Here is a 25,746-nt window from a genome sequence, read left to right as displayed (position 1 = left end):
ATAAATAAATAAATAATCATTTGTTATTTAGCAGACGCTTTTATCCAAAGAGACCTACATGTCCTGATGTGTGTTGTACCTATAGGTTGAAAGACAAAATTAAACCGGAAACCAGTCTACAATACAACTAATGTATTTTGATAACTCGAGAAATATACTTGCCTGATGCAACTCAAAGTTACAAAATTCACCCAACTTTGCTGTTTCACTTTTTTTTTTTCTTCTTCTTTATTTTGGTTCATTTAACATTCCCAACAAAATGACACCGTGCCACGGTGTAGGTCATTCTGAGGATGTTAGGTCTAGTTGCTACAATGCAAGCTATAAATAAATAATCATTTGTTATTTAGCAGACGCTTTTATCCAAAGCGACCGACAAGTCCTGATTAGACTAAGCAGGAAACAGCCCTGGAGCAATGGGGTGTTAAGGGCATCCCCCAAGGGCCCAACAGCTGTGCGGATCTTATCGCAGCTACACCGGGGCTCGAACCGCCGACCTTGCCACTGCACTACAGGCTGGCCTCTTAAAAGTCAAATGGATTTGGCCACTTTACCGATCTTCTCTGTTCCAATGTTCCAATATGTTCCAATATTGGAGCCAATCAGAGGCCGTGCCTTGTTCCAATTTACAACTTTCACCAACTTTGACAAAGCGGCTCAGCCAATCAGATGGCCGGATTTGTTCCAAATTGAACACGTGTTTGTTCCAAATTCATCACGTGTTTAGCCGGCCAATTGTAGCTCTTCCTCCGTTTTGACTCAAATCGGCGCATCGGCCATTGCTCCCGCATCGGTGAAAGGTAAGCTTTCAATGCGTTTTCTAATGAAATTTTTATTAAAATGAGAAGAATCATTTGTATTTTCATGTTAGCGATGGTCAGAGCAGGCTAGCTAGTTGGCTTTCGCGCTGTTCAATACGTTTATCGTTGCTGTTAATACACAGAACGAATGAATGAAAGAACTTTCCAGCTGTATAAACACATCATGTATGTATTTTTACATTAGAAATATATCGTAAGACAAAGCTGGCATGTCGCACATTTCGTTTTAATTACAAAACGTAATATTCTCTGGCTTGCAAGGCGGATAGCTGCTTGGCTATCTACCTACCTACCTCCATACCTCGATTCAGCGTGTGACTATACGAATAATGCAGCCTAATTACTCCCCCAATTTAATCATTTCTGTCGAAATGTTTTAAAAAGTGAGTCATTTCAGTGGTATAGTGTAGCTAGCTAGCTGTGGTTAGGTCTGTCAACTACTACATCTTGGTAGCCCCTGTGAAGTTAAATTAATTATTATTATTATTATTATTATTATTATTATTATTATTACTTTTAAATACTCTGTGTCACATAGCATGTTCATAAATCTTGTGATAAGCATGTTTTTCCTGTGTGCACAGCCTCACATTGCAGGGAACCTCAGTCGCAGACGGGCCGGGCGCTGCAGGACATCAGCTTGGACCATGACACTGCGAACATCTTAGACCAGGACACATGCCTCCCATGGGCATGCTCCATTTATTCTACTTATTTATGTGATTAAAATATCAGACCAGTGATCATTCTCATGTGACCGCGATAGCAGTCACTCTAGAAGCCAGTGAAAAATATATTTTCATACATATTGAACAGCAGAAAAACGCTCAGCTTTTAACACTAGGCGTCAGCATAGCTCCAGTTTAAGTTTGAGGACGTGCAAATCAGTCCTTGTTTTGTTTGATGGCAGTTTATTATCTACTGTTGGAACAATTGCCGAATTTAGTTGCAGCAACAAGTAGGTCCCCATTCACGTCCATCTCTTGTACTCATGACATTTCTCCATGTTCTGCTGTGAACGAGTTGTGCCATATTTGTATTGTCATTATTATTATTATTATTATTAATAATAATATAATCATTTTTAAAAATCACAACGGTGCTCCCTTTCTGCATTTTGTACTATCAAATAAAATTTCTGCCTGGAAAAGAAATGAAATTGGACAATGAGTAGCAAAACATTCTCAAGAACTGAATTCGAGTTTGCTAGACCTGGATATATGAACAGTCACAAAATATTAGGAGATACCCTCGTGATACTCAGTGTCGTCAGAGTAACAGACAACAGCGATTCGTCTCATTTAAAGTTTTATTTACAATATACACTCAAGGTGGTGTGCAGTGCACAAAGAAACATTTGCATCAATCAACGGAGGGGGAAAAAAGTGCCAAGTTGCAAGTCTAAAGCAAACAACCATCCAAAAATGAGCCCTTGCTCTTTGAAATTGGGGTTTATTTGATCAGAGGGAAGATGGCCAGCTACTGGCCCACCAGTGGGCCACACAAGCATACCACACCTCACGCAGAGCATCCGCCCATGTCCAGGCACTTGTCCGCTGGCGTATGAAGCCTTTTTCAAAGACGAGTCACCTCAGTGGCCTGTTGTACTCCTTGAAATGGGAACAATACAGAGAACCTGTTCTACTCTTTAAAATAGGACCGAGATGGATATTTTATTTCAAAAAAAAAAAAAAAAAAAAAAGGTCGGCAGAGATGGAGATTCTATTTTTAAAATAGGACAGAGTTTCACTTTATTAGGTTTATCTCTACACTCGTACTTAAGACCACCAATTTGCCGTGACGTCACAGTAGCCTGTGCTATCACAACAGCCGTTGCCCTCTAGCGGTTCATACACACTCAGTGACCACTTTATTAGGTACACCTGTCCACCAGCCTGTAAATGCAAATATTTGGCCCACCCATTTCCTGTGCCGTCACAATAGCCTGTGATGTCACAATAGCCTCTGCCCTCGAGCAGAGTTAGTGGACACTCGGTGACCACTTTATTAGGTACACCCGGACAGCAGCTTGTATAAATGAAAATAGAACTTTCTGTTTTACAAAAATCACAAAACATGTTACCCTGGAGCTCAGGTAAGGCACAGAATCACCAATAAATGTTACCTGGACCTCAGGCAAGGCACAAAATATGCACCGCTTCACAAAAAATGTTACCCAGAGCTCAGGTTAGGCATGAAAATATCAACTGGTGCGCAGGTAAGGTTAAAAATATGGAACGCTTCACGAATTTGCGTGTCATCCTTGCGCAGGGGCCATGCTAATCTTCTCTGTATCGTTCCAATTTTAGTATATGTGCTGCCGGAGCGAGCACAAGAGACCTACCTGAGCCTGCGCTACCTAAGGGGCGGGTTCTGGCCATGGTTCGCAGTCATGGACTGAGTGCGAAAGCATGCATAGCACGCGTGTGTGCCTCGTAAGGACAGCCTAAACTGGCAGCACTTACAAACAAGACAAATCTGCATCAGGAGGTTTATCAAACACAACCTCTCATGTTGAGCTGAACACATTTAGACATCAATGTCCCTCCGAGGCAGGCAAATGGAGTCCACGGATGTGCGCTGCCGACTTATGCAGCCGACTGCCTCGATCCTGCTATTGGCTGCACCCTCACAAAGAACTGCACTGTCACCACCTCCAGCCTGTCCGCTGCATGCTGTCCTCATCTCAGTCACCATCAGCTGAACATGCTTGAAAGATTCATCGCACACTGAAAGAAAAAGAAAAAACACAACAACAAAACAATAGTATTACTAGGTATAGGTAAGGTCAGGCCATCTGACAGCAAAAGGTAAAATCTGAAGAAAAGTAAACAAGGAGCCCGCCATCTTCAAATTCAAATACGGTACTTCCGGATCTCCCCGTACATTGCTAGTAATTGCCACCAGAGGTCAGTCGGCTCATTCCTTTCACAAGGGCTCTCCAGCTAGAAAAGGGAAAACCGTCAAAAAGACGGTGCATGCACGGAAGAGCCTTACTTTGATACAGTCTATGGGAAGAACATCGTTTACATACAATTAATAGAGACACTTGAGAAAAAAACAAAAAAACACTGCATGGTTTTTAATACCATATACAGTACGCCCGAAAGGTACTTTACACTATAACAGAAACTGGAGGCTGAGTTTTTCAAGGCAATTCATCAAAAGTTAATTTAGAGTAAGCACTCGAAATTCACTAAAAAGGACGAAAACGCGGAGGAAACGAGTTCTTCGAAACACGAGTGTTTGCTCAAAACAAACGTGGAAAGCAGCATTCCCTCTTTGACCACTCAGCAGACTGCCGTGTGTGTATATCCAACCAAAGCAAGCTGAGTGGTTCTTCTGCGTTGTCGTTTTCGTTAGCTAGCCACTATGGCACACGATTATTTACTTCTGTGGTGTAGGCTAACTTAACACGGCGACTTTTGGCGTCCGCTGGGCCTACGTGGGGGAAATGCCACGTTTTCCAACAAGGCCTCTGAAAATGTTGTGACAATTGTCTTTACCTGTGCCACGTACGGTGCTTCTCATCTACTTCCCCAATCTCTAAGCATGCAAAATGGCCAGACACATACAATAAGCGAGGCACCGGAGCACTAAATTACATCGCCTCGCCAAGGTAGCAAACGAGCTAGCTACAGCCGGCCTAGCACGTGGAAACAGTTTGCTCAGTAGCTGGATAATCCTCGCACAGCTGCCAAGCCTTCCAGAAAATGCAATAAATAGCCTACACGACTGTATTTACGACGTGTATCAGGAATAATCTTGTTAACAAGGGGGTTACTGTACGACGCGGAGGCGAAGGACTATGGCCACCAGTCGTTAGCTAGCAAGCGAACAAGCTAATTCCACACCAAGTTAACGTGACATGCGGACCGCCTACAGCAGGCAACCTTACCCGAGAGACGTCCGGCCGCAGTAGCACTGTTTTATGTGAGCACGCGTCCATATTGCACCGAACTGAAACAAGTGAAACTATTTGGAAAAATACAATATTATCTCCCGTAGGCGACGAAGCCATCTGCCCGTGTAGGCCGAGTGCAAATACAGGCGTGGCTACGCAAAACTTTATTTGTGTACCACGTTACAGACAGAACTACAACAGGGTGTGTCTTACGATTTCTTTTTAAAATGTCTACGGATTTGGAGTCGCGAAGACCCATCGGCAGGCTATTCCAAAGGCTAGAGCAGTAATAACCAAAAGACGCTGCATCACCATATGCCTTTAGGTTCTAGCCTCCGGGACAAGACTGTGGGCTATTGTGAAGCCTTCAATCTAATTTCGTTTTAAATTTCGTAAGACATGCATTTTTAATGAGACATCTGGAATATACCCCATGTACAAAGTTCCTTTTTTATTTTATTTTTTACTGTACTCAGAATGATATACCTGATCTTCATTCAGAACTATGTAAAGGGGAAAAAACGCGAATGGTTTTCAATGCTGCGAATGTTTCACCCAACAGAATTCACACAGCATTGCGGTTTCCCGTTCTTTCTTTTTCACATTACATTACATTACATTGCAGGCATTTAGCAGACGCTCTTATCCAGAGCGACGCACAATGAAGTGCGACGAGGACCCTGGAGGACAGACATTCTCAACAAAATAACACCGTGCCACTGTGTAGGCCTTCCTGAGGATGACGCTTTTATCCAAAGCTACCGACAAGTCCTGATGTGTGTTTCTATCGGGATGTGCGGTGTACCTACAGGTTCAAAGACAAAATAAAACCAGTCTACAATACAACTTATGTATTTTCATAACTCGAGAAATATACCTTACATTCCCAACAAAATAACACCGTGCCACTGTGTAGGCCATCCTGAGGATGTTAGGTTGAGTTGCCACAATGCTAGCAAATAAATAAATAAATAAATAAATAAATAAATAAATAAATAAATAAATAAATAAATAAATAAATAAATAAATAAATAAATAAATAAATAAATAAATAATCATTTGTTATTTAGCAGACGCTTTTATCCAAAGAGACCTACATGTCCTGATGTGTGTTGTACCTATAGGTTGAAAGACAAAATTAAACCGGAAACCAGTCTACAATACAACTAATGTATTTTGATAACTCGAGAAATATACTTGCCTGATGCAACTCAAAGTTACAAAATTCACCCAACTTTGCTGTTTCACTTTTTTTTTTTCTTCTTTATTTTGGTTCATTTAACATTCCCAACAAAATGACACCGTGCCACGGTGTAGGTCATTCTGAGGATGTTAGGTCTAGTTGCTACAATGCAAGCTATAAATAAATAATCATTTGTTATTTAGCAGACGCTTTTATCCAAAGCGACCGACAAGTCCTGATTAGACTAAGCAGGAAACAGCCCTGGAGCAATGGGGTGTTAAGGGCATCCCCCAAGGGCCCAACAGCTGTGCGGATCTTATCGCAGCTACACCGGGGCTCGAACCGCCGACCTTGCCACTGCACTACAGGCTGGCCTCTTAAAAGTCAAATGGATTTGGCCACTTTACCGATCTTCTCTGTTCCAATGTTCCAATATGTTCCAATATTGGAGCCAATCAGAGGCCGTGCCTTGTTCCAATTTACAACTTTCACCAACTTTGACAAAGCGGCTCAGCCAATCAGATGGCCGGATTTGTTCCAAATTGAACACGTGTTTGTTCCAAATTCATCACGTGTTTAGCCGGCCAATTGTAGCTCTTCCTCCGTTTTGACTCAAATCGGCGCGTCGGCCATTGCTCCCGCATCGGTGAAAGGTAAGCTTTCAATGCGTTTTCTAATGAAATTTTTATTAAAATGAGAAGAATCATTTGTATTTTCATGTTAGCGATGGTCAGAGCAGGCTAGCTAGTTGGCTTTCGCGCTGTTCAATACGTTTATCGTTGCTGTTAATACACAGAACGAATGAATGAAATAACTTTCCAGCTGTATAAACACATCATGTATGTATTTTTACATTAGAAATATATCGTAAGACAAAGCTGGCATGTCGCACATTTCGTTTTAATTACAAAACGTAATATTCTCTGGCTTGCAAGGCGGATAGCTGCTTGGCTATCTACCTACCTACCTCCATACCTCGATTCAGCGTGTGACTATACGAATAATGCAGCCTAATTACTCCCCCAATTTAATCATTTCTGTCGAAATGTTTTAAAAAGTGAGTCATTTCAGTGGTATAGTGTAGCTAGCTAGCTGTGGTTAGGTCTGTCAACTACTACATCTTGGTAGCCCCTGTGAAGTTAAATTAATTATTATTATTATTATTATTATTATTATTATTATTATTACTTTTAAATACTCTGTGTCACATAGCATGTTCATAAATCTTGTGATAAGCATGTTTTTCCTGTGTGCACAGCTTCACATTGCAGGGAACCTCAGTCGCAGACGGGCCGGGCGCTGCAGGACATCAGCTTGGACCATGACACTGCGAACATCTTAGACCAGGACACATGCCTCCCATGGGCATGCTCCATTTATTCTACTTATTTATGTGATTAAAATATCAGACCAGTGATCATTCTCATGTGACCGCGATAGCAGTCACTCTAGAAGCCAGTGAAAAATATATTTTCATACATATTGAACAGCAGAAAAACGCTCAGCTTTTAACACTAGGCGTCAGCATAGCTCCAGTTTAAGTTTGAGGACGTGCAAATCAGTCCTTGTTTTGTTTGATGGCAGTTTATTATCTACTGTTGGAACAATTGCCGAATTTAGTTGCAGCAACAAGTAGGTCCCCATTCACGTCCATCTCTTGTACTCATGACATTTCTCCATGTTCTGCTGTGAACGAGTTGTGCCATATTTGTATTGTCATTATTATTATTATTATTATTAATAATAATATAATCATTTTTAAAAATCACAACGGTGCTCCCTTTCTGCATTTTGTACTATCAAATAAAATTTCTGCCTGGAAAAGAAATGAAATTGGACAATGAGTAGCAAAACATTCTCAAGAACTGAATTCGAGTTTGCTAGACCTGGATATATGAACAGTCACAAAATATTAGGAGATACCCTCGTGATACTCAGTGTCGTCAGAGTAACAGACAACAGCGATTCGTCTCATTTAAAGTTTTATTTACAATATACACTCAAGGTGGTGTGCAGTGCACAAAGAAACATTTGCATCAATCAACGGAGGGGGAAAAAAGTGCCAAGTTGCAAGTCTAAAGCAAACAACCATCCAAAAATGAGCCCTTGCTCTTTGAAATTGGGGTTTATTTGATCAGAGGGAAGATGGCCAGCTACTGGCCCACCAGTGGGCCACACAAGCATACCACACCTCACGCAGAGCATCCGCCCATGTCCAGGCACTTGTCCGCTGGCGTATGAAGCCTTTTTCAAAGACGAGTCACCTCAGTGGCCTGTTGTACTCCTTGAAATGGGAACAATACAGAGAACCTGTTCTACTCTTTAAAATAGGACCGAGATGGATATTTTATTTAAAAAAAAAAAAAAAAAAAGGTCGGCAGAGATGGAGATTCTATTTTTAAAATAGGACAGAGTTTCACTTTATTAGGTTTATCTCTACACTCGTACTTAAGACCACCAATTTGCCGTGACGTCACAGTAGCCTGTGCTATCACAACAGCCGTTGCCCTCTAGCGGTTCATACACACTCAGTGACCACTTTATTAGGTACACCTGTCCACCAGCCTGTAAATGCAAATATTTGGCCCACCCATTTCCTGTGCCGTCACAATAGCCTGTGATGTCACAATAGCCTCTGCCCTCGAGCAGAGTTAGTGGACACTCGGTGACCACTTTATTAGGTACACCCGGACAGCAGCTTGTATAAATGAAAATAGAACTTTCTGTTTTACAAAAATCACAAAACATGTTACCCTGGAGCTCAGGTAAGGCACAGAATCACCAATAAATGTTACCTGGACCTCAGGCAAGGCACAAAATATGCACCGCTTCACAAAAAATGTTACCCAGAGCTCAGGTTAGGCATGAAAATATCAACTGGTGCGCAGGTAAGGTTAAAAATATGGAACGCTTCACGAATTTGCGTGTCATCCTTGCGCAGGGGCCATGCTAATCTTCTCTGTATCGTTCCAATTTTAGTATATGTGCTGCCGGAGCGAGCACAAGAGACCTACCTGAGCCTGCGCTACCTAAGGGGCGGGTTCTGGCCATGGTTCGCAGTCATGGACTGAGTGCGAAAGCATGCATAGCACGCGTGTGTGCCTCGTAAGGACAGCCTAAACTGGCAGCACTTACAAACAAGACAAATCTGCATCAGGAGGTTTATCAAACACAACCTCTCATGTTGAGCTGAACACATTTAGACATCAATGTCCCTCCGAGGCAGGCAAATGGAGTCCACGGATGTGCGCTGCCGACTTATGCAGCAAACTGCCTCGATCCTGCTATTGGCTGCACCCTCACAAAGAACTGCACTGTCACCACCTCCAGCCTGTCCGCTGCATGCTGTCCTCATCTCAGTCACCATCAGCTGAACATGCTTGAAAGATTCATCGCACACTGAAAGAAAAAGAAAAAACACAACAACAAAACAATAGTATTACTAGGTATAGGTAAGGTCAGGCCATCTGACAGCAAAAGGTAAAATCTGAAGAAAAGTAAACAAGGAGCCCGCCATCTTCAAATTCAAATACGGTACTTCCGGATCTCCCCGTACATTGCTAGTAATTGCCACCAGAGGTCAGTCGGCTCATTCCTTTCACAAGGGCTCTCCAGCTAGAAAAGGGAAAACCGTCAAAAAGACGGTGCATGCACGGAAGAGCCTTACTTTGATACAGTCTATGGGAAGAACATCGTTTACATACAATTAATAGAGACACTTGAGAAAAAAACAAAAAAACACTGCATGGTTTTTAATACCATATACAGTACGCCCGAAAGGTACTTTACACTATAACAGAAACTGGAGGCTGAGTTTTTCAAGGCAATTCATCAAAAGTTAATTTAGAGTAAGCACTCGAAATTCACTAAAAAGGACGAAAACGCGGAGGAAACGAGTTCTTCGAAACACGAGTGTTTGCTCAAAACAAACGTGGAAAGCAGCATTCCCTCTTTGACCACTCAGCAGACTGCCGTGTGTGTATATCCAACCAAAGCAAGCTGAGTGGTTCTTCTGCGTTGTCGTTTTCGTTAGCTAGCCACTATGGCACACGATTATTTACTTCTGTGGTGTAGGCTAACTTAACACGGCGACTTTTGGCGTCCGCTGGGCCTACGTGGGGGAAATGCCACGTTTTCCAACAAGGCCTCTGAAAATGTTGTGACAATTGTCTTTACCTGTGCCACGTACGGTGCTTCTCATCTACTTCCCCAATCTCTAAGCATGCAAAATGGCCAGACACATACAATAAGCGAGGCACCGGAGCACTAAATTACATCGCCTCGCCAAGGTAGCAAACGAGCTAGCTACAGCCGGCCTAGCACGTGGAAACAGTTTGCTCAGTAGCTGGATAATCCTCGCACAGCTGCCAAGCCTTCCAGAAAATGCAATAAATAGCCTACACGACTGTATTTACGACGTGTATCAGGAATAATCTTGTTAACAAGGGGGTTACTGTACGACGCGGAGGCGAAGGACTATGGCCACCAGTCGTTAGCTAGCAAGCGAACAAGCTAATTCCACACCAAGTTAACGTGACATGCGGACCGCCTACAGCAGGCAACCTTACCCGAGAGACGTCCGGCCGCAGTAGCACTGTTTTATGTGAGCACGCGTCCATATTGCACCGAACTGAAACAAGTGAAACTATTTGGAAAAATACAATATTATCTCCCGTAGGCGACGAAGCCATCTGCCCGTGTAGGCCGAGTGCAAATACAGGCGTGGCTACGCAAAACTTTATTTGTGTACCACGTTACAGACAGAACTACAACAGGGTGTGTCTTACGATTTCTTTTTAAAATGTCTACGGATTTGGAGTCGCGAAGACCCATCGGCAGGCTATTCCAAAGGCTAGAGCAGTAATAACCAAAAGACGCTGCATCACCATATGCCTTTAGGTTCTAGCCTCCGGGACAAGACTGTGGGCTATTGTGAAGCCTTCAATCTAATTTCGTTTTAAATTTCGTAAGACATGCATTTTTAATGAGACATCTGGAATATACCCCATGTACAAAGTTCCTTTTTTATTTTATTTTTTACTGTACTCAGAATGATATACCTGATCTTCATTCAGAACTATGTAAAGGGGAAAAAACGCGAATGGTTTTCAATGCTGCGAATGTTTCACCCAACAGAATTCACACAGCATTGCGGTTTCCCGTTCTTTCTTTTTCACATTACATTACATTACATTGCAGGCATTTAGCAGACGCTCTTATCCAGAGCGACGCACAATGAAGTGCGACGAGGACCCTGGAGGACAGACATTCTCAACAAAATAACACCGTGCCACTGTGTAGGCCTTCCTGAGGATGACGCTTTTATCCAAAGCTACCGACAAGTCCTGATGTGTGTTTCTATCGGGATGTGCGGTGTACCTACAGGTTCAAAGACAAAATAAAACCAGTCTACAATACAACTTATGTATTTTCATAACTCGAGAAATATACCTTACATTCCCAACAAAATAACACCGTGCCACTGTGTAGGCCATCCTGAGGATGTTAGGTTGAGTTGCCACAATGCTAGCAAATAAATAAATAAATAAATAAATAAATAAATAAATAAATAAATAAATAAATAAATAATCATTTGTTATTTAGCAGACGCTTTTATCCAAAGAGACCTACATGTCCTGATGTGTGTTGTACCTATAGGTTGAAAGACAAAATTAAACCGGAAACCAGTCTACAATACAACTAATGTATTTTGATAACTCGAGAAATATACTTGCCTGATGCAACTCAAAGTTACAAAATTCACCCAACTTTGCTGTTTCACTTTTTTTTTTTCTTCTTCTTTATTTTGGTTCATTTAACATTCCCAACAAAATGACACCGTGCCACGGTGTAGGTCATTCTGAGGATGTTAGGTCTAGTTGCTACAATGCAAGCTATAAATAAATAATCATTTGTTATTTAGCAGACGCTTTTATCCAAAGCGACCGACAAGTCCTGATTAGACTAAGCAGGAAACAGCCCTGGAGCAATGGGGTGTTAAGGGCATCCCCCAAGGGCCCAACAGCTGTGCGGATCTTATCGCAGCTACACCGGGGCTCGAACCGCCGACCTTGCCACTGCACTACAGGCTGGCCTCTTAAAAGTCAAATGGATTTGGCCACTTTACCGATCTTCTCTGTTCCAATGTTCCAATATGTTCCAATATTGGAGCCAATCAGAGGCCGTGCCTTGTTCCAATTTACAACTTTCACCAACTTTGACAAAGCGGCTCAGCCAATCAGATGGCCGGATTTGTTCCAAATTGAACACGTGTTTGTTCCAAATTCATCACGTGTTTAGCCGGCCAATTGTAGCTCTTCCTCCGTTTTGACTCAAATCGGCGCATCGGCCATTGCTCCCGCATCGGTGAAAGGTAAGCTTTCAATGCGTTTTCTAATGAAATTTTTATTAAAATGAGAAGAATCATTTGTATTTTCATGTTAGCGATGGTCAGAGCAGGCTAGCTAGTTGGCTTTCGCGCTGTTCAATACGTTTATCGTTGCTGTTAATACACAGAACGAATGAATGAAAGAACTTTCCAGCTGTATAAACACATCATGTATGTATTTTTACATTAGAAATATATCGTAAGACAAAGCTGGCATGTCGCACATTTCGTTTTAATTACAAAACGTAATATTCTCTGGCTTGCAAGGCGGATAGCTGCTTGGCTATCTACCTACCTACCTCCATACCTCGATTCAGCGTGTGACTATACGAATAATGCAGCCTAATTACTCCCCCAATTTAATCATTTCTGTCGAAATGTTTTAAAAAGTGAGTCATTTCAGTGGTATAGTGTAGCTAGCTAGCTGTGGTTAGGTCTGTCAACTACTACATCTTGGTAGCCCCTGTGAAGTTAAATTAATTATTATTATTATTATTATTATTATTATTATTATTATTATTACTTTTAAATACTCTGTGTCACATAGCATGTTCATAAATCTTGTGATAAGCATGTTTTTCCTGTGTGCACAGCCTCACATTGCAGGGAACCTCAGTCGCAGACGGGCCGGGCGCTGCAGGACATCAGCTTGGACCATGACACTGCGAACATCTTAGACCAGGACACATGCCTCCCATGGGCATGCTCCATTTATTCTACTTATTTATGTGATTAAAATATCAGACCAGTGATCATTCTCATGTGACCGCGATAGCAGTCACTCTAGAAGCCAGTGAAAAATATATTTTCATACATATTGAACAGCAGAAAAACGCTCAGCTTTTAACACTAGGCGTCAGCATAGCTCCAGTTTAAGTTTGAGGACGTGCAAATCAGTCCTTGTTTTGTTTGATGGCAGTTTATTATCTACTGTTGGAACAATTGCCGAATTTAGTTGCAGCAACAAGTAGGTCCCCATTCACGTCCATCTCTTGTACTCATGACATTTCTCCATGTTCTGCTGTGAACGAGTTGTGCCATATTTGTATTGTCATTATTATTATTATTATTATTAATAATAATATAATCATTTTTAAAAATCACAACGGTGCTCCCTTTCTGCATTTTGTACTATCAAATAAAATTTCTGCCTGGAAAAGAAATGAAATTGGACAATGAGTAGCAAAACATTCTCAAGAACTGAATTCGAGTTTGCTAGACCTGGATATATGAACAGTCACAAAATATTAGGAGATACCCTCGTGATACTCAGTGTCGTCAGAGTAACAGACAACAGCGATTCGTCTCATTTAAAGTTTTATTTACAATATACACTCAAGGTGGTGTGCAGTGCACAAAGAAACATTTGCATCAATCAACGGAGGGGGAAAAAAGTGCCAAGTTGCAAGTCTAAAGCAAACAACCATCCAAAAATGAGCCCTTGCTCTTTGAAATTGGGGTTTATTTGATCAGAGGGAAGATGGCCAGCTACTGGCCCACCAGTGGGCCACACAAGCATACCACACCTCACGCAGAGCATCCGCCCATGTCCAGGCACTTGTCCGCTGGCGTATGAAGCCTTTTTCAAAGACGAGTCACCTCAGTGGCCTGTTGTACTCCTTGAAATGGGAACAATACAGAGAACCTGTTCTACTCTTTAAAATAGGACCGAGATGGATATTTTATTTCAAAAAAAAAAAAAAAAAAGGTCGGCAGAGATGGAGATTCTATTTTTAAAATAGGACAGAGTTTCACTTTATTAGGTTTATCTCTACACTCGTACTTAAGACCACCAATTTGCCGTGACGTCACAGTAGCCTGTGCTATCACAACAGCCGTTGCCCTCTAGCGGTTCATACACACTCAGTGACCACTTTATTAGGTACACCTGTCCACCAGCCTGTAAATGCAAATATTTGGCCCACCCATTTCCTGTGCCGTCACAATAGCCTGTGATGTCACAATAGCCTCTGCCCTCGAGCAGAGTTAGTGGACACTCGGTGACCACTTTATTAGGTACACCCGGACAGCAGCTTGTATAAATGAAAATAGAACTTTCTGTTTTACAAAAATCACAAAACATGTTACCCTGGAGCTCAGGTAAGGCACAGAATCACCAATAAATGTTACCTGGACCTCAGGCAAGGCACAAAATATGCACCGCTTCACAAAAAATGTTACCCAGAGCTCAGGTTAGGCATGAAAATATCAACTGGTGCGCAGGTAAGGTTAAAAATATGGAACGCTTCACGAATTTGCGTGTCATCCTTGCGCAGGGGCCATGCTAATCTTCTCTGTATCGTTCCAATTTTAGTATATGTGCTGCCGGAGCGAGCACAAGAGACCTACCTGAGCCTGCGCTACCTAAGGGGCGGGTTCTGGCCATGGTTCGCAGTCATGGACTGAGTGCGAAAGCATGCATAGCACGCGTGTGTGCCTCGTAAGGACAGCCTAAACTGGCAGCACTTACAAACAAGACAAATCTGCATCAGGAGGTTTATCAAACACAACCTCTCATGTTGAGCTGAACACATTTAGACATCAATGTCCCTCCGAGGCAGGCAAATGGAGTCCACGGATGTGCGCTGCCGACTTATGCAGCCGACTGCCTCGATCCTGCTATTGGCTGCACCCTCACAAAGAACTGCACTGTCACCACCTCCAGCCTGTCCGCTGCATGCTGTCCTCATCTCAGTCACCATCAGCTGAACATGCTTGAAAGATTCATCGCACACTGAAAGAAAAAGAAAAAACACAACAACAAAACAATAGTATTACTAGGTATAGGTAAGGTCAGGCCATCTGACAGCAAAAGGTAAAATCTGAAGAAAAGTAAACAAGGAGCCCGCCATCTTCAAATTCAAATACGGTACTTCCGGATCTCCCCGTACATTGCTAGTAATTGCCACCAGAGGTCAGTCGGCTCATTCCTTTCACAAGGGCTCTCCAGCTAGAAAAGGGAAAACCGTCAAAAAGACGGTGCATGCACGGAAGAGCCTTACTTTGATACAGTCTATGGGAAGAACATCGTTTACATACAATTAATAGAGACACTTGAGAAAAAAACAAAAAAACACTGCATGGTTTTTAATACCATATACAGTACGCCCGAAAGGTACTTTACACTATAACAGAAACTGGAGGCTGAGTTTTTCAAGGCAATTCATCAAAAGTTAATTTAGAGTAAGCACTCGAAATTCACTAAAAAGGACGAAAACGCGGAGGAAACGAGTTCTTCGAAACACGAGTGTTTGCTCAAAACAAACGTGGAAAGCAGCATTCCCTCTTTGACCACTCAGCAGACTGCCGTGTGTGTATATCCAACCAAAGCAAGCTGAGTGGTTCTTCTGCGTTGTCGTTTTCGTTAGCTAGCCACTATGGCACACGATTATTTACTTCTGTGGTGTAGGCTAACTTAACACGGCGACTTTTGGCGTCCGCTGGGCCTACGTGGGGGAAATGCCACGTTTTCCAACAAGGCCTCTGAAAATGTTGTGACAATTGTCTTTACCTGTGCCACGTACGGTGCTTCTCATCTACTTCCCCAATCTCTAAGCATGCAAAATGGCCAGACACATACAATAAGCGAGGCACCGGAGCACTAAATTACATCGCCTCGCCAAGGTAGCAAACGAGCTAGCTACAGCCGGCCTAGCACGTGGAAACAGTTTGCTCAGTAGCTGGATAATCCTCGCACAGCTGCCAAGCCTTCCAGAAAATGCAATAAATAGCCTACACGACTGTATTTACGACGTGTATCAGGAATAATCTTGTTAACAAGGGGGTTACTGTACGACGCGGAGGCGAAGGACTATGGCCACCAGTCGTTAGCTAGCAAGCGAACAAGCTAATTCCACACCAAGTTAACGTGACATGCGGACCGCCTACAGCAGGCAACCTTACCCGAGAGACGTCCGGCCGCAGTAGCACTGTTTTATGTGAGCACGCGTCCATATTGCACCGAACTGAAACAAGTGAAACTATTTGGAAAAATACAATATTATCTCCCGTAGGCGACGAAGCCATCTGCCCGTGTAGGCCGAGTGCAAATACAGGCGTGGCTACGCAAAACTTTATTTGTGTACCACGTTACAGACAGAACTACAACAGGGTGTGTCTTACGATTTCTTTTTAAAATGTCTACGGATTTGGAGTCGCGAAGACCCATCGGCAGGCTATTCCAAAGGCTAGAGCAGTAATAACCAAAAGACGCTGCATCACCATATGCCTTTAGGTTCTAGCCTCCGGGACAAGACTGTGGGCTATTGTGAAGCCTTCAATCTAATTTCGTTTTAAATTTCGTAAGACATGCATTTTTAATGAGACATCTGGAATATACCCCATGTACAAAGTTCCTTTTTTATTTTATTTTTTACTGTACTCAGAATGATATACCTGATCTTCATTCAGAACTATGTAAAGGGGAAAAAACGCGAATGGTTTTCAATGCTGCGAATGTTTCACCCAACAGAATTCACACAGCATTGCGGTTTCCCGTTCTTTCTTTTTCACATTACATTACATTACATTGCAGGCATTTAGCAGACGCTCTTATCCAGAGCGACGCACAATGAAGTGCGACGAGGACCCTGGAGGACAGACATTCTCAACAAAATAACACCGTGCCACTGTGTAGGCCTTCCTGAGGATGACGCTTTTATCCAAAGCTACCGACAAGTCCTGATGTGTGTTTCTATCGGGATGTGCGGTGTACCTACAGGTTCAAAGACAAAATAAAACCAGTCTACAATACAACTTATGTATTTTCATAACTCGAGAAATATACCTTACATTCCCAACAAAATAACACCGTGCCACTGTGTAGGCCATCCTGAGGATGTTAGGTTGAGTTGCCACAATGCTAGCAAATAAATAAATAAATAAATAAATAAATAAATAAATAAATAAATAAATAAATAAATAATCATTTGTTATTTAGCAGACGCTTTTATCCAAAGAGACCTACATGTCCTGATGTGTGTTGTACCTATAGGTTGAAAGACAAAATTAAACCGGAAACCAGTCTACAATACAACTAATGTATTTTGATAACTCGAGAAATATACTTGCCTGATGCAACTCAAAGTTACAAAATTCACCCAACTTTGCTGTTTCACTTTTTTTTTTTCTTCTTCTTTATTTTGGTTCATTTAACATTCCCAACAAAATGACACCGTGCCACGGTGTAGGTCATTCTGAGGATGTTAGGTCTAGTTGCTACAATGCAAGCTATAAATAAATAATCATTTGTTATTTAGCAGACGCTTTTATCCAAAGCGACCGACAAGTCCTGATTAGACTAAGCAGGAAACAGCCCTGGAGCAATGGGGTGTTAAGGGCATCCCCCAAGGGCCCAACAGCTGTGCGGATCTTATCGCAGCTACACCGGGGCTCGAACCGCCGACCTTGCCACTGCACTACAGGCTGGCCTCTTAAAAGTCAAATGGATTTGGCCACTTTACCGATCTTCTCTGTTCCAATGTTCCAATATGTTCCAATATTGGAGCCAATCAGAGGCCGTGCCTTGTTCCAATTTACAACTTTCACCAACTTTGACAAAGCGGCTCAGCCAATCAGATGGCCGGATTTGTTCCAAATTGAACACGTGTTTGTTCCAAATTCATCACGTGTTTAGCCGGCCAATTGTAGCTCTTCCTCCGTTTTGACTCAAATCGGCGCGTCGGCCATTGCTCCCGCATCGGTGAAAGGTAAGCTTTCAATGCGTTTTCTAATGAAATTTTTATTAAAATGAGAAGAATCATTTGTATTTTCATGTTAGCGATGGTCAGAGCAGGCTAGCTAGTTGGCTTTCGCGCTGTTCAATACGTTTATCGTTGCTGTTAATACACAGAACGAATGAATGAAAGAACTTTCCAGCTGTATAAACACATCATGTATGTATTTTTACATTAGAAATATATCGTAAGACAAAGCTGGCATGTCGCACATTTCGTTTTAATTACAAAACGTAATATTCTCTGGCTTGCAAGGCGGATAGCTGCTTGGCTATCTACCTACCTACCTCCATACCTCGATTCAGCGTGTGACTATACGAATAATGCAGCCTAATTACTCCCCCAATTTAATCATTTCTGTCGAAATGTTTTAAAAAGTGAGTCATTTCAGTGGTATAGTGTAGCTAGCTAGCTGTGGTTAGGTCTGTCAACTACTACATCTTGGTAGCCCCTGTGAAGTTAAATTAATTATTATTATTATTATTATTATTATTATTATTATTACTTTTAAATACTCTGTGTCACATAGCATGTTCATAAATCTTGTGATAAGCATGTTTTTCCTGTGTGCACAGCCTCACATTGCAGGGAACCTCAGTCGCAGACGGGCCGGGCGCTGCAGGACATCAGCTTGGACCATGACACTGCGAACATCTTAGACCAGGACACATGCCTCCCATGGGCATGCTCCATTTATTCTACTTATTTATGTGATTAAAATATCAGACCAGTGATCATTCTCATGTGACCGCGATAGCAGTCACTCTAGAAGCCAGTGAAAAATATATTTTCATACATATTGAACAGCAGAAAAACGCTCAGCTTTTAACACTAGGCGTCAGCATAGCTCCAGTTTAAGTTTGAGGACGTGCAAATCAGTCCTTGTTTTGTTTGATGGCAGTTTATTATCTACTGTTGGAACAATTGCCGAATTTAGTTGCAGCAACAAGTAGGTCCCCATTCACGTCCATCTCTTGTACTCATGACATTTCTCCATGTTCTGCTGTGAACGAGTTGTGCCATATTTGTATTGTCATTATTATTATTATTATTATTATTATTATTAATAATAATATAATCATTTTTAAAAATCACAACGGTGCTCCCTTTCTGCATTTTGTACTATCAAATAAAATTTCTGCCTGGAAAAGAAATGAAATTGGACAATGAGTAGCAAAACATTCTCAAGAACTGAATTCGAGTTTGCTAGACCTGGATATATGAACAGTCACAAAATATTAGGAGATACCCTCGTGATACTCAGTGTCGTCAGAGTAACAGACAACAGCGATTCGTCTCATTTAAAGTTTTATTTACAATATACACTCAAGGTGGTGTGCAGTGCACAAAGAAACATTTGCATCAATCAACGGAGGGGGAAAAAAGTGCCAAGTTGCAAGTCTAAAGCAAACAACCATCCAAAAATGAGCCCTTGCTCTTTGAAATTGGGGTTTATTTGATCAGAGGGAAGATGGCCAGCTACTGGCCCACCAGTGGGCCACACAAGCATACCACACCTCACGCAGAGCATCCGCCCATGTCCAGGCACTTGTCCGCTGGCGTATGAAGCCTTTTTCAAAGACGAGTCACCTCAGTGGCCTGTTGTACTCCTTGAAATGGGAACAATACAGAGAACCTGTTCTACTCTTTAAAATAGGACCGAGATGGATATTTTATTTAAAAAAAAAAAAAAAAAAAAAGGTCGGCAGAGATGGAGATTCTATTTTTAAAATAGGACAGAGTTTCACTTTATTAGGTTTATCTCTACACTCGTACTTAAGACCACCAATTTGCCGTGACGTCACAGTAGCCTGTGCTATCACAACAGCCGTTGCCCTCTAGCGGTTCATACACACTCAGTGACCACTTTATTAGGTACACCTGTCCACCAGCCTGTAAATGCAAATATTTGGCCCACCCATTTCCTGTGCCGTCACAATAGCCTGTGATGTCACAATAGCCTCTGCCCTCGAGCAGAGTTAGTGGACACTCGGTGACCACTTTATTAGGTACACCCGGACAGCAGCTTGTATAAATGAAAATAGAACTTTCTGTTTTACAAAAATCACAAAACATGTTACCCTGGAGCTCAGGTAAGGCACAGAATCACCAATAAATGTTACCTGGACCTCAGGCAAGGCACAAAATATGCACCGCTTCACAAAAAATGTTACCCAGAGCTCAGGTTAGGCATGAAAATATCAACTGGTGCGCAGGTAAGGTTAAAAATATGGAACGCTTCACGAATTTGCGTGTCATCCTTGCGCAGGGGCCATGCTAATCTTCTCTGTATCGTTCCAATTTTAGTATATGTGCTGCCGGAGCGAGCACAAGAGACCTACCTGAGCCTGCGCTACCTAAGGGGCGGGTTCTGGCCATGGTTCGCAGTCATGGACTGAGTGCGAAAGCATGCATAGCACGCGTGTGTGCCTCGTAAGGACAGCCTAAACTGGCAGCACTTACAAACAAGACAAATCTGCATCAGGAGGTTTATCAAACACAACCTCTCATGTTGAGCTGAACACATTTAGACATCAATGTCCCTCCGAGGCAGGCAAATGGAGTCCACGGATGTGCGCTGCCGACTTATGCAGCCGACTGCCTCGATCCTGCTATTGGCTGCACCCTCACAAAGAACTGCACTGTCACCACCTCCAGCCTGTCCGCTGCATGCTGTCCTCATCTCAGTCACCATCAGCTGAACATGCTTGAAAGATTCATCGCACACTGAAAGAAAAAGAAAAAACACAACAACAAAACAATAGTATTACTAGGTATAGGTAAGGTCAGGCCATCTGACAGCAAAAGGTAAAATCTGAAGAAAAGTAAACAAGGAGCCCGCCATCTTCAAATTCAAATACGGTACTTCCGGATCTCCCCGTACATTGCTAGTAATTGCCACCAGAGGTCAGTCGGCTCATTCCTTTCACAAGGGCTCTCCAGCTAGAAAAGGGAAAACCGTCAAAAAGACGGTGCATGCACGGAAGAGCCTTACTTTGATACAGTCTATGGGAAGAACATCGTTTACATACAATTAATAGAGACACTTGAGAAAAAAACAAAAAAACACTGCATGGTTTTTAATACCATATACAGTACGCCCGAAAGGTACTTTACACTATAACAGAAACTGGAGGCTGAGTTTTTCAAGGCAATTCATCAAAAGTTAATTTAGAGTAAGCACTCGAAATGCACTAAAAAGGACGAAAACGCGGAGGAAACGAGTTCTTCGAAACACGAGTGTTTGCTCAAAACAAACGTGGAAAGCAGCATTCCCTCTTTGACCACTCAGCAGACTGCCGTGTGTGTATATCCAACCAAAGCAAGCTGAGTGGTTCTTCTGCGTTGTCGTTTTCGTTAGCTAGCCACTATGGCACACGATTATTTACTTCTGTGGTGTAGGCTAACTTAACACGGCGACTTTTGGCGTCCGCTGGGCCTACGTGGGGGAAATGCCACGTTTTCCAGCATGGCCTCTGAAAATGTTGTGACAATTGTCTTTACCTGTGCCACGTACGGTGCTTCTCATCTACTTCCCCAATCTCTAAGCATGCAAAATGGCCAGACACATACAATAAGCGAGGCACCGGAGCACTAAATTACATCGCATCGCCAAGGTAGCAAACGAGCTAGCTACAGCCGGCCTAGCACGTGGAAACAGTTTGCTCAGTAGCTGGATAATCCTCGCACAGCTGCCAAGCCTTCCAGAAAATGCAATAAATAGCCTACACGACTGTATTTACGACGTGTATCAGGAATAATCTTGTTAACAAGGGGGTTACTGTACGACGCGGAGGCGAAGGACTATGGCCACCAGTCGTTAGCTAGCAAGCGAACAAGCTAATTCCACACCAAGTTAACGTGACATGCGGACCGCCTACAGCAGGCAACCTTACCCGAGAGACGTCCGGCCGCAGTAGCACTGTTTTATGTGAGCACGCGTCCATATTGCACCGAACTGAAACAAGTGAAACTATTTGGAAAAATACAATATTATCTCCCGTAGGCGACGAAGCCATCTGCCCGTGTAGGCCGAGTGCAAATACAGGCGTGGCTACGCAAAACTTTATTTATGTACCACGTTACAGACAGAACTACAACAGGGTGTGTCTTACGATTTCTTTTTAAAATGTCTACGGATTTGGAGTCGCGAAGACCCATCGGCAGGCTATTCCAAAGGCTAGAGCAGTAATAACCAAAAGACGCTGCATCACCATATGCCTTTAGGTTCTAGCCTCCGGGACAAGACTGTGGGCTATTGTGAAGCCTTCAATCTAATTTCGTTTTAAATTTCGTAAGACATGCATTTTTAATGAGACATCTGGAATATACCCCATGTACAAAGTTCCTTTTTTATTTTATTTTTTACTGTACTCAGAATGATATACCTGATCTTCATTCAGAACTATGTAAAGGGGAAAAAACGCGAATGGTTTTCAATGCTGCGAATGTTTCACCCAACAGAATTCACACAGCATTGCGGTTTCCCGTTCTTTCTTTTTCACATTACATTACATTACATTGCAGGCATTTAGCAGACGCTCTTATCCAGAGCGACGCACAATGAAGTGCGACGAGGACCCTGGAGGACAGACATTCTCAACAAAATAACACCGTGCCACTGTATAGGCCTTCCTGAGGATGACGCTTTTATCCAAAGCTACCGACAAGTCCTGATGTGTGTTTCTATCGGGATGTGCGGTGTACCTACAGGTTCAAAGACAAAATAAAACCAGTCTACAATACAACTTATGTATTTTCATAACTCGAGAAATATACCTTACATTCCCAACAAAATAACACCGTGCCACTGTGTAGGCCATCCTGAGGATGTTAGGTTGAGTTGCCAACAATGCTAGCAAATAAATAAATAAATAAATAAATAAATAAATAAATAAATAAATAAATAAATAAATAAATAAATAAATAAATAAATAAATAAATAAATAAATAAATAAATAAATAAATAAATAAATAAATAAATAAATAAATAATCATTTGTTATTTAGCAGACGCTTTTATCCAAAGAGACCTACATGTCCTGATGTGTGTTGTACCTATAGGTTGAAAGACAAAATTAAACCGGAAACCAGTCTACAATACAACTAATGTATTTTGATAACTCGAGAAATATACTTGCCTGATGCAACTCAAAGTTACAAAATTCACCCAACTTTGCTGTTTCACTTTTTTTTTTTCTTCTTCTTTATTTTGGTTCATTTAACATTCCCAACAAAATGACACCGTGCCACGGTGTAGGTCATTCTGAGGATGTTAGGTCTAGTTGCTACAATGCAAGCTATAAATAAATAATCATTTGTTATTTAGCAGACGCTTTTATCCAAAGCGACCGACAAGTCCTGATTAGACTAAGCAGGAAACAGCCCTGGAGCAATGGGGTGTTAAGGGCATCCCCCAAGGGCCCAACAGCTGTGCGGATCTTATCGCAGCTACACCGGGGCTCGAACCGCCGACCTTGCCACTGCACTACAGGCTGGCCTCTTAAAAGTCAAATGGATTTGGCCACTTTACCGATCTTCTCTGTTCCAATGTTCCAATATGTTCCAATATTGGAGCCAATCAGAGGCCGTGCCTTGTTCCAATTTACAACTTTCACCAACTTTGACAAAGCGGCTCAGCCAATCAGATGGCCGGATTTGTTCCAAATTGAACACGTGTTTGTTCCAAATTCATCACGTGTTTAGCCGGCCAATTGTAGCTCTTCCTCCGTTTTGACTCAAATCGGCGCGTCGGCCATTGCTCCCGCATCGGTGAAAGGTAAGCTTTCAATGCGTTTTCTAATGAAATTTTTATTAAAATGAGAAGAATCATTTGTATTTTCATGTTAGCGATGGTCAGAGCAGGCTAGCTAGTTGGCTTTCGCGCTGTTCAATACGTTTATCGTTGCTGTTAATACACAGAACGAATGAATGAAAGAACTTTCCAGCTGTATAAACACATCATGTATGTATTTTTACATTAGAAATATATCGTAAGACAAAGCTGGCATGTCGCACATTTCGTTTTAATTACAAAACGTAATATTCTCTGGCTTGCAAGGCGGATAGCTGCTTGGCTATCTACCTACCTACCTCCATACCTCGATTCAGCGTGTGACTATACGAATAATGCAGCCTAATTACTCCCCCAATTTAATCATTTCTGTCGAAATGTTTTAAAAAGTGAGTCATTTCAGTGGTATAGTGTAGCTAGCTAGCTGTGGTTAGGTCTGTCAACTACTACATCTTGGTAGCCCCTGTGAAGTTAAATTAATTATTATTATTATTATTATTATTATTATTATTATTACTTTTAAATACTCTGTGTCACATAGCATGTTCATAAATCTTGTGATAAGCATGTTTTTCCTGTGTGCACAGCCTCACATTGCAGGGAACCTCAGTCGCAGACGGGCCGGGCGCTGCAGGACATCAGCTTGGACCATGACACTGCGAACATCTTAGACCAGGACACATGCCTCCCATGGGCATGCTCCATTTATTCTACTTATTTATGTGATTAAAATATCAGACCAGTGATCATTCTCATGTGACCGCGATAGCAGTCACTCTAGAAGCCAGTGAAAAATATATTTTCATACATATTGAACAGCAGAAAAACGCTCAGCTTTTAACACTAGGCGTCAGCATAGCTCCAGTTTAAGTTTGAGGACGTGCAAATCAGTCCTTGTTTTGTTTGATGGCAGTTTATTATCTACTGTTGGAACAATTGCCGAATTTAGTTGCAGCAACAAGTAGGTCCCCATTCACGTCCATCTCTTGTACTCATGACATTTCTCCATGTTCTGCTGTGAACGAGTTGTGCCATATTTGTATTGTCATTATTATTATTATTATTATTATTATTATTAATAATAATATAATCATTTTTAAAAATCACAACGGTGCTCCCTTTCTGCATTTTGTACTATCAAATAAAATTTCTGCCTGGAAAAGAAATGAAATTGGACAATGAGTAGCAAAACATTCTCAAGAACTGAATTCGAGTTTGCTAGACCTGGATATATGAACAGTCACAAAATATTAGGAGATACCCTCGTGATACTCAGTGTCGTCAGAGTAACAGACAACAGCGATTCGTCTCATTTAAAGTTTTATTTACAATATACACTCAAGGTGGTGTGCAGTGCACAAAGAAACATTTGCATCAATCAACGGAGGGGGAAAAAAGTGCCAAGTTGCAAGTCTAAAGCAAACAACCATCCAAAAATGAGCCCTTGCTCTTTGAAATTGGGGTTTATTTGATCAGAGGGAAGATGGCCAGCTACTGGCCCACCAGTGGGCCACACAAGCATACCACACCTCACGCAGAGCATCCGCCCATGTCCAGGCACTTGTCCGCTGGCGTATGAAGCCTTTTTCAAAGACGAGTCACCTCAGTGGCCTGTTGTACTCCTTGAAATGGGAACAATACAGAGAACCTGTTCTACTCTTTAAAATAGGACCGAGATGGATATTTTATTTAAAAAAAAAAAAAAAAAAAAAGGTCGGCAGAGATGGAGATTCTATTTTTAAAATAGGACAGAGTTTCACTTTATTAGGTTTATCTCTACACTCGTACTTAAGACCACCAATTTGCCGTGACGTCACAGTAGCCTGTGCTATCACAACAGCCGTTGCCCTCTAGCGGTTCATACACACTCAGTGACCACTTTATTAGGTACACCTGTCCACCAGCCTGTAAATGCAAATATT

The 25,746-nt window shown here is 42.0% G+C and overlaps 4 non-coding genes across 4 annotated transcripts; all 4 read right to left on the bottom strand.

Moving 5' to 3' along the window:
* Positions 1 to 3,047: 3,047 nt before the first annotated feature.
* Positions 3,048 to 3,154, bottom strand: LOC133117272 (U6 spliceosomal RNA). The gene has a single exon (XR_009706057.1). It is a non-coding gene; the product is annotated as a U6 spliceosomal RNA (small nuclear RNA).
* A 5,650-nt stretch (positions 3,155 to 8,804) lies between these two features.
* LOC133117271 (U6 spliceosomal RNA) lies at positions 8,805 to 8,911 on the bottom strand. Its single transcript, XR_009706056.1, has one exon. It is a non-coding gene; the product is annotated as a U6 spliceosomal RNA (small nuclear RNA).
* A 5,616-nt stretch (positions 8,912 to 14,527) lies between these two features.
* Positions 14,528 to 14,634, bottom strand: LOC133117269 (U6 spliceosomal RNA). Its single transcript, XR_009706055.1, has one exon. It is a non-coding gene; the product is annotated as a U6 spliceosomal RNA (small nuclear RNA).
* Positions 14,635 to 20,255: 5,621 nt separating this feature from the next.
* LOC133117268 (U6 spliceosomal RNA) lies at positions 20,256 to 20,362 on the bottom strand. Its single transcript, XR_009706054.1, has one exon. It is a non-coding gene; the product is annotated as a U6 spliceosomal RNA (small nuclear RNA).
* Between the last annotated feature and the right edge of the window lie 5,384 nt (positions 20,363 to 25,746).

Source organism: Conger conger, chromosome 17 (assembly GCF_963514075.1).
Source record: "Conger conger chromosome 17, fConCon1.1, whole genome shotgun sequence".
Classification (NCBI taxonomy): domain Eukaryota; kingdom Metazoa; phylum Chordata; class Actinopteri; order Anguilliformes; family Congridae; genus Conger; species Conger conger.
This window is presented reverse-complemented; position numbering and strand designations above follow the sequence as displayed.